Consider the following 14,761-nt stretch of genomic DNA (forward strand, 5'->3'; position numbering starts at 1 on the left):
GCTGAAGCTTAGAGAACTTTAAAGCTTGCCAGGGATGATACATCTAGCAAGTTACAGGGCTCGAAAGTGCATATTTAGACTGAAGCTTCACATTGATAGGAGTCTCTATATTCATTCCAGAATTAAAGCAGAGACAGAAATCCCTTCTAGAAGAGTAGCAAATATTTTAGTTTTCCACTTCTGCAAAGGTTATAGTGGTTAATTGGAGCTACTGGGCTTCCAACAAATTCTGGGGAAATATATGACTGAAAATTTAGAGAATGGGGAGCAATATTCTGGGACGTTCTTGCCATACCGCACATTGTTCATTATTTACAATTCTTAATTTAGGATTGGCCCAGATATTCATGTCATGTACTGATCACACCATTCTTTTGTTTCACTTTCAATGAAAAACTTCTTAAACCTAGGAGAGATCAACACCTGCACTTCAAAGATTTTAGCCTTGAGTTTTTATTATTTTGAGAACCGTATCTCGTGTGTTAATATACTGCTGGGATTACCTCCTCCTCCATAGATTCTACTTTCACTTCCTGTGATGAATCTATCATACACTATTATACTGCCAGGTCATTCTAAGGGTTATCTACTCGACCCCAAAGTACTTTGGTAGCTAGTCGATTGCAGAATGCTGAGTTGTGCTACTTACTGTAAGTGAGCTTTTCATTTCTTTGGATTGATTCTCTATGTATTACTTTCTTTCAAAAACATAATTACATGCATTCTTCTATCAGATTCTTAGTTGGATCATTTTCTCCTGCATCTCAATGTTATGATTCTGTGTATTTATTCAACCCTCCTTTAAGCATCATATAATTACCAAGTAGAATTGCTAGCCCTTAATGTTATCAGGAAGACCCATTAGGTAATTTCTTGTTGCCTGAATCGCCCCTATCTCATTAAAGCAGCCTACAGCCTTTAATGATTCTTTGCCAGAATAGATAATGTGGTTAAAAAATGTAAGCAATTATACACAGAATACTCATTTTAAAATGCCTATGATGTGCCAAACAATAAAACTCTCTACCTTTACGAAAATCAATTCAGTCTGATTCAATTTAACAAACATTTATTGGATGCCAGATGTATGTCAAAGCACTAATCCAGGTTCTGGAGATCTACGGATAAATAATATACAGTGCCCAGTCTCAGGGAACTCACACTATAACAGGAAAAACATAAAAATTAACCTGGAGATAACATGATAAGTACTATAGGAGAGCTATGCAGGAAATATTATGAGACCACAAAAAAGAATCAATCAGGTTGACCTTTAGGGGGCATTGAGTAGCAAGTACTTTTATAGATAGCCTAGAGGTGGTTATTATATTTGACTTCTAAGGGTAAATGATTGCTCACTAGGAAGGTAAGAAGGAAGAAAGAAAGGAAGCAAGGAAAGAAGGAAGGAAAGGAGGGAGAGAGAGAGAAAGAAAGGAAATTCTAAACAGAGAAAATAACAAAAGCAAGAGAACGAAAATGTAAATGTAGCCAGGATGTTTTGTAGGTGATTGGGTCACTGCACTGGCAAGAGAGGAAATTAGAAAAAAAAAAAAAAATAGAACCAGCCATTAAAGGCTTTGAATGCCACAATAAAGCATTGGAAATTTATTTCAAAAGTGACCGTATTAGTTTTCTATACTGCATAAAGATTTACTACAAACTTAGCAGCTTAAAGCAAAATGCGTTTGCTATCTCACAGGTCAGAAGTATAGGCATTATTTAGCTGGATCTTCTGTTAAGGACCTGAAAAGCCTGCAACTGACATGTCAGCTAGGGTTTGATTCTCATCCAGAGGCTCAACTAGGTAGGCATCTTCCTCCCCACTTGGGTGATTGTTGGCAGCATTCAGTTTCTTGCTTTTTTAAAGTCTGCAAGGAGAGAGAGACTGAAGCAAGTCTGATAATAAGACAGAGTGTTATATATCATAATGGAAATGCAGGAAGAACATCCCATCATTTTTGCTATATTCTATTTGTTAAAAGCAAGTCACAGTCCCACTGACCTCAAAGGGATGGAATTATATGAAATTGTAAACTCCGGGAAGTAGGGATCATGAGGGTCATCTTAAAGTTTGTCCACCACGGAGAATGAGATTTTTTTTTAAGCAGTGACATATAATACCTATGCATAAGAAATAAACTAGTGTGGAACTGTGAATAGTGATTTGAAGGTACAGAGAGACCAAAACAGATAAACTTATCTCTTTCATGTTTTCTACCTTGTGAAGTAACTTTCTCTATGAAGAATAGTTGTGTTACTTTTCTTCCAAAGAACAAAAAGACCATAAGCTTCCTGAGATTTACTGAAAACACTGTCCTCTTAGAAAAGAAGAAAAGAACAGTGCCTTGGAATGACTAAACGTAGCCTTCCTTAGAAAAGGAAGGAGCAGAGTAGAGGACCCATTGTCCTGATGAATGCGACAAAATTAGATTCTTTTATGTTTCAAGGGTTTGAAATAGATTCCCTGGAAAGAAGCAAAGAAAGACGATGATAACAAGTCTTTGAGGAAACAGGCACCAAAACCAATTCTGACCTGGTTGCCCTTCCTTAGTCTACAGCCTAGGGAGGTGGTAGCGGGCATTTATTGAACAAAGAACTGCTGTGAAAGGGCATTATTCCTGGCTGAGGGAAAAGAGGGTGATGGGATAGTCAGCAGAAACCCCTGGTTTTACCTCTGCTGTTTAAGCATGACCTCTGGACAAGTGTCTAATAGCCACTTGTTTTGCTCCATGCTTACTTTGTGGGAGGTAGAATATATCTTCTCCTAGCAGCAGAAGATAACTTACTCACACAACACCCGGGTTTCTTGTAAGTTCTTGTGCAGTTTCTCAGCCTTGGTTGCACAATTACAGTCATCTTGAAAATACACATATCTTAAAAATAGAAGGCCGGCATGGTGGCTCATGCCTGTAATCCCAGCATTTTGGGAGGCTGAGTCGGGTAGATCACCTGAGGTCAGGAGTTCGAGACCAGTCTGGCCAACATGGTGAAACCTCGTCTCTACTAAAAGAATTGGCTTTGGTCCCTGTTTCCTCAAAAATACAAAAATTAGCTGGGCATTGTGGCAGGCACCTGTAATCTCAGCTACTCGGGAGGCTGAGACAGGAGAATCACTTGAACCCAGGAGGAGGAGGTTGCAGTGAGCCAAGATCGTGCCACTGCACTCCAGCCTGGGTGACAGAGTGAGACTCTGTCTCAAAAAAATATAGATAGATAGATAGATAGATAGATAGATAGATAGATAAATGATGGATGCCCAGTTTTCACTGGCAGGTGATCTGATTCAAATTGTCCGGGATAGACCCAGGCATTGGAATTTTGTTGTTTTTTAAACCCTTTAGATGATTCCAATATATATCCAGGGTTGAGAACCATTGTTCCAGAAAACTCTGATTACATGGTATGCTGGATAACAGAGTTTATCCTAGACTTGCTTATATTACCAACAGGGAGATTAGAGCTTGAGCTTCTAATTTGTGATGGTGGGTTGAGGTACTGATAAATTCCAATTGAGGCTGGGAAGGACACATGATAATACACTTCATATTGCTATTTTATGAATGAGCAGAGGTGTGCTGATAAATGTTTAATAATAAGACCTAATATACAGATTTTCCAATTTCCATGACATAAATCTTCCTACTATGGTAATTTTAAGATATCAAACTGACATCTCTGAATATGAATTTGGGAGACGATGCATAGCAAGTGGCATATGATTATGTAGCATTTCCATAATACAGATACAATCAACAATAACTTCAAGACTATAGATAATAGAAAATGTAGAAAAAATAATTAGTTGTGATTATTTTCTTTCTTTTTATATAATTTACTTAATTTTAAGTTTATAGTATTTAACTTTCAATACCAGTTGTGTTTGACAACTAACGATTCCCATAATTCTTAGAAATCCACTATGATGTTGTCCGAGTAGGCTTTAGCACACTCTTGTATAAGCCAACTTATATACAATCATGACTCATATTCAAAATATTTAACAACCAGTTTTGCATGGGCACCAACTTATTAGAATGGGCACCAACAACCAGTTTTGCATGGGCACAGCCAACAAGCCATAGCTGTGCCTACGAGAATTCACGTGTCCAGAGGAGACATGCAATTCACGATTAACCTTCATATCTTTTAAGGTTCCTAGCCCACTGCCTTGAACATAGTAAGTGAACTCCAGTAGTTTGGAAAGACTAAAGGCTGAATGAATAAATTATGCATCGGTGGAAGTGACTTCATAGTGCAAATATATACGTATATGGAAGTCTATTGCAGAAGACTCAGGTTTTTAAAAAGTCCCTCCCTCCTTTTATAGAGAACTTGTGTTTGGCTGAGAATTTTCTTTTTCTCTTTTTTTTTTTTTTGGTGATTTTCTTTATATATATATATATATATATATATATATATATATATATATACTTTTTTAAATTATGCTTTAAGTTCTAGGGTACATGTGCACAACGTACCATACATACATACATATGTAATGAACATATGTATACATGTGCCATGCTGGTATACCCAAAGGATTATAAATCATGCTGCTATAAAGACACACGCACACGTATGTTTACTGCAGCACTATTCACAATAGCAAAGACTTGGAACCAACCCAAATGTCCAACAATGATAGACTGGATTAAGAAAATGTGGCACATATACACCATGGCTGAGAATTTTCATGCAGGACAAGTAAACAGTATTTCACCTATTCCTTTACCTTAGTGATCCTTTTTTCCTTATGTTGAAATTCTACATTGGAATAGATGTCCATCTCACTCTCCATGCTCCAGAAAGTTGTTCATGCTACTCTCAGTCTACCAGGCCAGTTCATGCTCTATCAGATTTTTGTTTATTTCTTCTTAGTACTCACTTTTCTTGATTTTTTTCCCTTTGATGTGCCCTTACCCTCTCAGTCACCTAGGGATCACCTACTTTCAAGCTTTTCTACTCTTCTTGACACCTGTGATTAGACTGGTTACATTCTCCCCTGTGCCTCCACTGAGTGCTACAGAACACTAACACATTATCTAACACTTTATTAGGTTTAATTATTTATATGTCTGTATTTGTTCACATGTCCTTCCCTGCCCTTGGGGAGAATATGAGCTTTGGGAAGGCAACATTGCTTTTTCACATTTCCATTTCCTGTTCTTCTTCAGTATTACTTGAGAATTTCTAAATCCCACTTATCCCTTTCTAGGGCTTAGACTCTTTGAAAGCAGAGGAAATACCCCTATCTATCCCTACACCAAAAAGTATAGTGGACTTCAGAACCAGACTGCCTGGATGAGAATTGAAGCTCCACCATTCACTACACATGTAATTTAAAACCAATTATTTCCATCTGCCTCGGTGTTCTCATCTGAAAAAATGGTGTTAAAAATGTACCAATCTCATAGATTGCTAAGAAGACTGAATATGTCAGTTTGTATATATGTTCATTACAATGTCTGGACCATAGTAAGCATACAATTAATATTAGCTATTATTATACTTACAGGAAACTCTTGATAGATAATTGCTAAATGAATGACGAATAAAACATATAATAACACACCAATGAGAGTTAACTTTATTAATGCCATACTTATTCTACTGCCCCATTCCTCACTATTTCTCAGGAAAGATTTTTTTTAATTAAAATACATACCTACCATTTTAACTCTATGCAATAACAGAAATTAATATCCTATTTATTGTTACTTGAAGGAAGTGTTGAGTTTGAGAACATCTTTTTGTTGCCTTATTTCTCAACTTAAATTCAGGGACATTTCAATAAGTTTATGCCATTAGTATCCTCTATACCAGAGATTGCGTTAAAATTCATGCTGGAGGTCTCACCTTTTCTTCTGTCATATCACTTGCCCCCTAAGATGGATCTCACTCCACCCAGAGGTGGGAAGTCATTAGTTTTGATGTAGCCTGAGACCAAAAAAGATGTGTCATTTTCCTTGAAAGAATAAATTGAAATGTGAAAGTTAGTAAGAGATGAAGTTTCAGCCTTTTAGCTCTTGGCATTAGCAAAATTTTGATATCTGAGAGCACAGAAAATGGATCATTTAGTCAGGCCTAGAAGAATGAAATTATGAAACCTCAGAACACAGCAGCTTTGTCGAGAAGAGTAGAATACATAAATTTATCTTTCCTCTGAAAATACACTTAAAATAGTTGAATCAAGACTAACCATGTCCTTAGTTTGAGTTTCCCATCTTTGGCCTGTTGTAACTCATCTTTCAAAAAATATTTTCTGAACATCTTTACTATTAATTCATTGCTTGTTCAATTGGCTACAAAAATTTCCTTCAAAACTCTTGATTTTTAATTAAACAGTTTTTTTTTTTTAAATTGGAGATCTATTTTTTTTTTTTTCCTTTGGCACCACCATACAGATACTTGCCTTGACATACGGGAAGAGATTGCTGCCTTTGGAGATACCTAATTTACCTATAAGTCACCAGTAGGAAAATCAAAGTTACCCTAAGAAATCACATTAAGTCCAGTGATAAACTACCATTTTTGTAATTAATCTTTTCCAGAGTCAAAATCACCACAATAAAAAATGCGAAATGAAGCAAATTATGGAAGATGAATATGAAATAGCTACTTATACTAAAATAATGTATAGATTAGAAATCAAGAATTCAGAAGTGTTTCTTCTGATTGAAACTATGTTGCTCTCATATCTGTCCACCAATGAGTCTTAAAAAAGGAACAGCTAAATATTGAGGTAAATTGAGTGGTTTAGGCAATTTCCCAAGCATTTAATGAGAATCAAAGCCTTTTGATCCTACATGTAAAAATTATTAATACATTGAGATAGCTTCAAATTCCTTGAGAATTCTTGTTACTTTAAAAAACTGTATTTAAAATACATTATTTCTTCGGATTCAGATTGAATAAGCAGTGCTATAAGGGAATTTTCAGATAATAAGTGGAAAATGTATTAGGGAAGGCATATAATTTGAAATGTACATCTTGTCATCAAAGCTATCTTACAACTGAGGAATATTTTCTTCCTTTGCTTTTTCATTCAAAGCCAAATAATTTCTCTTGTTAATAACTACTATATAAAAATTATGGTGTGAAGACAAAGAAGGTAAAAGCAACCCTAGAACGAACCTAGGAATATTTTTTCTATTTTTCTGAGTTTCTCTTTATTTCCTTGTGCTTTACTATAACCCATATTAAAAATATACAAAATTCTTGCTTTTTCTTTAATCTTGAGAGGGAAAAAGATAATGTAAATATTCTGATTTATTTATTTTTTGTTACTTTATTTTTTTATCTCCTAAGTACTTTATTCTTGTCTTCCTTTCACACAATTTAGTCAAAATAATTGTTTCTGTACATGCTACAGTTTTGAGGATTTGACATTAACGTGACAAAATATCCCTGGGGGAGCCTCCCTGTCTTCAGTACATTGTTCTAGGATCTTACATCTACCTTTATGACTTTTGCAGTATTTTATTTTAAATCTCCCTTTCCCTCACTAGTATACTGGTGAGGCAATAAGGAGCAAAGTATTATTTACATTTAAAAGAGAGAAAATTGAGACTGAAAAACTTTCCAAGGTCACTCAGGTAAGCCCTGAGAGACACTGGAGAGTTGCAGCAAATATCTGGTAGAGAACATTTGGATTCATAGCACACTCATCATTAGAAAGTGAATGCACTGCCTTTGAATGTGGAAAAGCAAGGAGACTTGTTAGAAAACATGCAGTTTCACAAATGAGCCAGCAACACCCCTTTGCCCAGAGAGACACCTGGAATTAATTGCTGCTCTCTTAGGAGATCAATAGGACACATGTCGGAGGGTTGGATCCTGTAGCAGTCACCCAGGCAGAAGACTTTCATGTTGGCAAAAGCAGCACCTCACAGATAGATCTTTTAATTGCCTAAACATCAGGAGCAAGCTGTCACCTTGTTGATGAAAGCTGTTATTTGGTGTCTGAGTACTTGGTGTTTGTACCTTCAGTGGACTTAAATCAAAGGTTTGAAAATACGAGGAAGAAAACTCGGTGCTTAGCTAAACCCCTCACATCAAAGCCTTCCTGTCTCAAAATTAACTAGGAGTAATTTCTTTCTCTTTTATTTCCTTTTATCCTTCCTTTCTTCATTCCTTTCTTGTTTTTATTTTTCCTACCAACAGATAATTTGTATTCATAATATCTCATGAACATTTAAAGAGAGCAAATTTAGTTGCTGTTACTAACAAACTTTGAAACCCAAATGATAGTGTCTATTATTGTCATTTAGGAGCAACAAAAAAGTAAAGCTCAGATTCTTCCCTTGAGGAGTTTGCAAGCTACTGTGAGATGGAAGACAAATGGTCCATGATCAACTCTGCCACAGTATGAAATGGGGGCAACTTGTACTCTAGAAAGGTACAAACTAATTGCCAGTGGAATTCAAAGAGACTGATTCCACTCAGGGATAGTGAGGCAAAGCAAAGCCTAAAGGGGGATATGTCATAAAGGGGAATATTGAGAGATATGTAATTTATCTTCTTTCTTCTCCCTGGTTGGTCAGAATTTGTGTCATACTACAAACCTATTTGTTTGAGAATTCCTAAAAGCAATATAGCAGTTCCTGAATAACCAGGCCAAATGAAAGTCATCTTTAGACACTAACCCAATTTTCATTCTGCCTCATTCTGTCATTTAAGGCTTTTTGTCAGAGAAGTAAAACACTTTAACCTCAAAAATCTCCCTAAGTTTAATCCTGGAATCTGGTCTGTTTGCTTCCACATGGATTATAATAGATTTCTTTTTCCCATGTCTTCTTTACATGAAATAGAACATAAAAATTAATATGCTGGTTGTTAAAAAACTTTTAATAAGTGTGGTTGCTGAGAAAGAATCTTGGAAGGCCTAATAAAAAGTGTTTACTATAGGGAAAAAATCTAACCATTCAATTAAAAAATGGGCAAAGATATGAATAGACATTTCCCAAAATAATACATACAATGGCAAACAGGTATATGAAAATGTGCTCAACATCTCTGATCATCAGAGAAATGCAAACCAAAATCACAATGAAATATCTCACCCCAGCTAAAATGGCTTTTATTCAGAAGTCAGGCAATAACAAATGCTGGTGACGATGAAGAGAAAAGGGAACCCACATACAATGTTGGTGGGAATGTAAATTAATACAACAACTACTAAGAACAGTTCACAGCTTCCTCAGAAAACTAAAAATAGAGCTACCATACAATCCAACAATTCTGATCCTAGGTATATAATCAAAAGAAAGGAAATCAGTATATTGAAGAGATACCTTCACTCCTTGTTTTTTTTTGCAGCACTATTCACAATCGCTGAGATTTGGAAACAACCTAAGTGTCCATCAACAGATGAATGGATACAGAAAATGTGGTACATATACACAATAAAGTACTAGTCAGCCATAAAAAAGAATGAGATCCTGTCACTTGCCACAACATGGATGGAACTGGATGTCATTATGTTAAATGAAATAAGGCAGGCACAGAAAGACAAACTTCACATGTTCTCACTAATTTTGGAGAGCTTAAAAATTAAAGTAATTGAACAAATGGAAATAGAGTAGAAGCACGGTTACCAGAGGCTGGAAACGGTAGTGGGGGTGAAGGGGGATGTGGAGACGGTACCAAAAAAAAAATTTAAAGAATGAATAAGACCTAGTATTTGCTAGCACAATAGGATGACTATAGTCAAAAATAATTTAATTGTACATTTTAAAATAACTAAAAGAATATAATTGGATTGTTTATAACAAAAGATACGCTTGAGAGGATGGATATCCCATTCACCCTGACGTTTTTATTATGCATTGCATACCAGTACCAAAATATTTCATGTACCCCATCAATATATACACCTACTATGTACCCACAAAATTAAAAACAAAAACAAAAAAACAAAACCCCTTTTAGATTTTGTATATTATTCATGAATCTATATAACATCTCTTTATCATCCATTCTTTAATTTAACAAATATTCATTAAGCACAGGTTTGCACCAGGCAGTGTTCTAGGAACTCAGCAATATGGCAGCAAATAAGACATAAAAGATCTTTGTTATTATAAACTATATAGTATTTTATAACCAAATAATATATTCAATTGAAAAAATGTATAACCCAATATCATTAAGTGTTATGAATGAAATAAAGTGATGCTGTCAGAAATGGCCCCAGGTAAGCCTCACATTTGATGTAGTCATGGAGGAAGACATCACTAAAGAGAATAAATGTAGTTGATACCCACAGTGTGAGAAGAAACCTGTTCTGTGAAGAGCTGGAGATGGGAGAGTGTTCAAATAATAGAGTAGCAAGTGCCAAATTAGAAAGGCAATAACTCCCTCTGAAACTCTGTGGCTGTAATACAGTAAGGGTAAATTTAGGCAGAAACCATGTCATGCAGAGCCTAATAGGGCACATTCAATGGTTTGGATTTTTCTTCTTGCAATGGGAAGCCAGCAGAATGAGATCATTTACTTTATTTTTTTTAATTTTATTTTTCCATATGTTATTGGAGTACAGGTGGTATTTGGTTACATGAATAAGTTCTTTAGCAGAGATTTGTGAGATCCTGGTGCACCCATCACCCAAGCAGTGTACACTGCACCGTATTTGTAGTCTTTTATCCCTCGCCCTCCTCCCACTGTTTTCCCCAAGTCCCCAAAGTACGTTGTACCATTCTTATGCCCTTGCGTCCTCATAGCTTAGCTCCCACTTATCAACGAGAACATACAATGGTTAGTTTTCCATTCCTGAGTTACTTCACTTAGAATAATAGTCTCTAATCTCATCCAGATCATTGTAAATGCTGTTAATTCATTCATTTTTATGGCTGAATAGTATTCCGTCAGATAGATAGATAGATACCCAGTAGTGGGATTGCTGGATCAAATATCAGTTCTTTTAGTTCTTTAAGGAATCTCCACACTGTTTTCCATAGTGGCTGTACTAGATTACATCCCTACCTACCCCTGGAAGGGAAGGTTGCAGTGAGTCGAGATCACACTGCTGCACTCCAGCCTGGGTGACAGAGCGAGATGCTGTCTCAAAAATAAATAGATGAATACGATAAAAATAAAATAAAATAAAATAAAATAAAAATTGTTTAAGAAATTAGAAAGAAATTGGCTCATATTGGCATTAAATATATGTTAAATATAAAGTTACATACTCATATTCACTAATATTCAGAAATTCATCAGGGTAATATCATAATCCCATTTTAGTATCAGTAAAATGAGGTTCAGAATGATTTCCTATTTGGCTGTAACCAATAGAATTGAAGTTCAAATCCTACACCTCAAGGTTTATTTTTTTTTTAGAGGCCCAGGCTCCATAGCATTGAAGATCTTACAACCCAATTGAGAGGCCAATACGTAGAAGAAAATTAAATGATATTTCAAAAAAGTACATAATTAACTGTATTTGGAATAAGGAATGTTATACAAGGAGTTAGGCTTTAAAGCCAGGCAGTCATAGATTTGATAATAGATTTGTTACTTAATGACTTTGTGAATTTAGGCAAATCATATACTCTTTTTAAAGCTCATGTATTTTAGTCTTATGTATAAAATAACAAGTACTTCTCAAAGTTGTTTTAGGAGACTAAAAAACAGGTATGAGCACCTGGCAAACAACAGGTATATTAGCTTGCTTCCCTTATTCTGCAGTCCACAGTATTAGTGATAATTAAATTCTTGTGCTTTCTGTGTGCAGTGAAAAGGGCCAATTAAGCTCAATAATGTTTAATATAATCTTATTTTTACTAAATGGGTTGGGAAGAATCAATAGTGGCTGTGCATAAAGTGAAAAATTGGAATTTAAGGTAAAAAATTGTATCCTGTTCTGTTGTTGTAATGGAATGTAATGAAAAATTGGAATTTAAGGTAAAGAATTGTATCCTGTTTTATTGTTGTAATGAGTCAGGAGAGATAAAGTTTCAATGTTAAATTCCATAAAGGCTTTTATGCTTCATTCAAACTGTATTCTGTAAGTCATTTTTAATATTCACTAACCTAAAATACCTTTTAAGAAGCATTATTTGAAAGAGATATTTTCTATTTGAATAACTAGATTGTTTATAGTTATTAAAATAAAATATAAAATGATTAAAATTAATATTGACTTTAATATTAAATTTAATTAGTAATAATCTTAATATAAAATATTCAATATATTTGACTAAATATATACACAGCCATCCCTTAGTATCCACAGGGGATTGGTTCTAGGACCACTCACAGATACCAAAGTCCAAGAATGCTCAAGTCTTTTATATAAAATGGCATAATATTTACATATATTAATAAGTTATGCATACCCTTTCATATACTTGAAATCATCTCTAGATTACTTATAATACCTATATGCTATGTAAACAGTTGCTATACTGCCTTTTTAAAATTTGTATAATTCTTACTGATTCGTTGTTATTTTAATTTTTTTTTCCCAAACATTTTCTACCTGTAGTTGGTTGAATCCACAGATGCAGAACTCATGGGTATGAAAAGCCAACTGTATTCCACTTTGCATGAAGACATGACCTTAAGCAGATACTAAGTCTGTGTTTGGTCAACAGCAGTTTACATTGGTAAATGAAACTATAAAATGGAAGAGTATTAGGTTAAAGATCGGTGTTTTTGTTTATTAATTTATTTGTTCATTATTTCATTAGCTTTTTGTTGTTTGTTTGTTTAGTAACAACTAGTTACCCCTGTATTATCAATTCATATTCAGGTACAATTATAAAATTTCAAAATTAAATTTTATTTGTAATTACATCTTTTTTAAACATGGCGACCTATACCATTTTAGAGGTACATTTTTAATAGGTTGGGGGAAGAGGCATTAAATAAGAAAAGGAGTTACAGATTCTATGTCATATAATAGCGGCACATGGACACAGGGAGGGGAACATCACACACCGGGTCTTGTCGGGGGTGGGGGGGATAGGGGAAGGATAGCGTTAGGAGAAATACCTAATTTAGATGATAGGTTGATGGGTGCAATAAACCACCATGGCAAGTGTATATCTATGTAACAAACTTGCACATTCTGCACATGTACCCCAGAACTTAAATTATAATAATAAAAAAATGGCAGCACAAATGTAAATAAAGCTTGCCTCCCTCCCCCATCCTCAAGACACTAACTCTGAACCTGGTGATATTCCATAATGAAATTATTCACACATTTTCTCTTTGGATATGTAGTAGGCAGTTCTGTGAAGTCGTATGCAACATCAAAAAGATACAGCAGAAAGGCAACTTCTATTGGGGAATTAGGCACCATTTCCACAAGTTAAAATGCTGCCTGTCTACTCAGAGGAGTAGAGGAGGGTAATAAGGCTGAGGACATTATTACAATGCTGCGGCATGTTGTAAAATACAGGTGAAGGTGGGATACAGAGGTACTTAGATGGTGGGGAGGTGGAAACACACAATCTTCCAGGGTAAATTATTATCTTTATCATTTCTATCTGAACAACTATAAAACTCAGTTTTGATACTACAGAAGAATAAAGACAACATGCCATATTTCAAATTTTATACAGTGGTCTTTTCTTGTGTATTATAAAATGTGTTTTATCATATTTCTGAGAGTTAAAAGTATATTTTGTTTTATATTGTTTCTCTCCCTCTTGAGATTCTGGCAAGTAATATGTATTTGTGCATATGTAGGTATGTCAAGGAAATTACTATATGTTATAAATGAGAAAGGGAGGCACTTGTACCCTCCCCATTTCAACTTTACCTACTTTTGAAAAGGGCAGTAGTAGAAGAGAAAAAAGAGAAATTAAAGCTCACATCTACTATTAGCAGTAGTTGAAAGCAAGAGAAAGAAAATATAGTTTCTGTAGATTACCCAGCATGAAAAAAGAACTCCTATCTGCCTGCCTTCCCCGTCTCTTTAATACCGGGGCTCTACTTCTTTCATTAGAGATTTTAGTGCAAACCGTAACCATAACCATGACAGTGATTAAGAATCAGCGACCTCAGTCATCTGAACTGCTATTATTTTTCAAGGAACATAGTGTACTATTAAAAATTTTATATATATATATATATATATATATATATATCTACAAACATGAGTCAGTTCAATGAAAAGTGACCCCTTTTATCTTATAATTTTGAATTATTATTATCAAAGCCCATTAGTAAACACAAATGAATTAGTAGAATTTAAGAGTAGTGGCATTTGAAAGCATCCTTAATTCCTTCAGCCTTTACAGTTCCCTATTAGGTTTATGTCCTGAACTATGAACTAACTGGTACTCAGTAGTTGGGTCAGTTAATATCTTTAAGTATAACTTGCTAGAGACATCTACAGTAATAAAAGAATTATTTTCTCTATACTTCTAGAAATTTATACCCTCTCGAATATGAATTTAGGAGGGAAAATACCAGAGAGGTTTTGTGCCACGTGGACCTAAAAAATATTTTTGCCTACCTGTAAAACTATATACTGTCATTATATTTGGTTACTTAGCCACTTACCCAGGTATTCAAAAACAGTCAGATTTGCAGGAAAACAATTTCTGATAATAACTACCAAGCAATTTAAATAATATGTAGAAGCCTACATTTAATTGTTTTGAATAAGGACTTACCAAATCTGTCTTGTCTATGTGACTCATTTGGCCACTAAAATAATACAACTTAGTATATATTATGCTATTACCTCAGATTGTGTTTCATTCAACTTTCTTATTTCAGTCTACAAAGTTATCTGAATATTGAA

The 14,761-nt window shown here is 34.7% G+C and overlaps 1 long non-coding RNA gene across 1 annotated transcript in view; it reads left to right on the top strand.

Annotated features, from left to right (window-relative positions):
* Window positions 1-12,645, top strand: part of LOC129058734 (uncharacterized) — a 61,535-nt gene extending 48,890 nt beyond the window's left edge. The window contains exon 4 of the long non-coding RNA XR_008524069.2: window positions 12,488-12,645. This is a non-coding gene — a long non-coding RNA (uncharacterized LOC129058734). The remainder of the gene's footprint in view (window positions 1-12,487) is intronic.
* The last annotated feature ends 2,116 nt before the right edge of the window (window positions 12,646-14,761 follow it).

The sequence above is a fragment of the Pongo abelii genome, chromosome 2 (assembly GCF_028885655.2).
Source record: "Pongo abelii isolate AG06213 chromosome 2, NHGRI_mPonAbe1-v2.0_pri, whole genome shotgun sequence".
In the NCBI taxonomy this organism is placed as follows: domain Eukaryota; kingdom Metazoa; phylum Chordata; class Mammalia; order Primates; family Hominidae; genus Pongo; species Pongo abelii.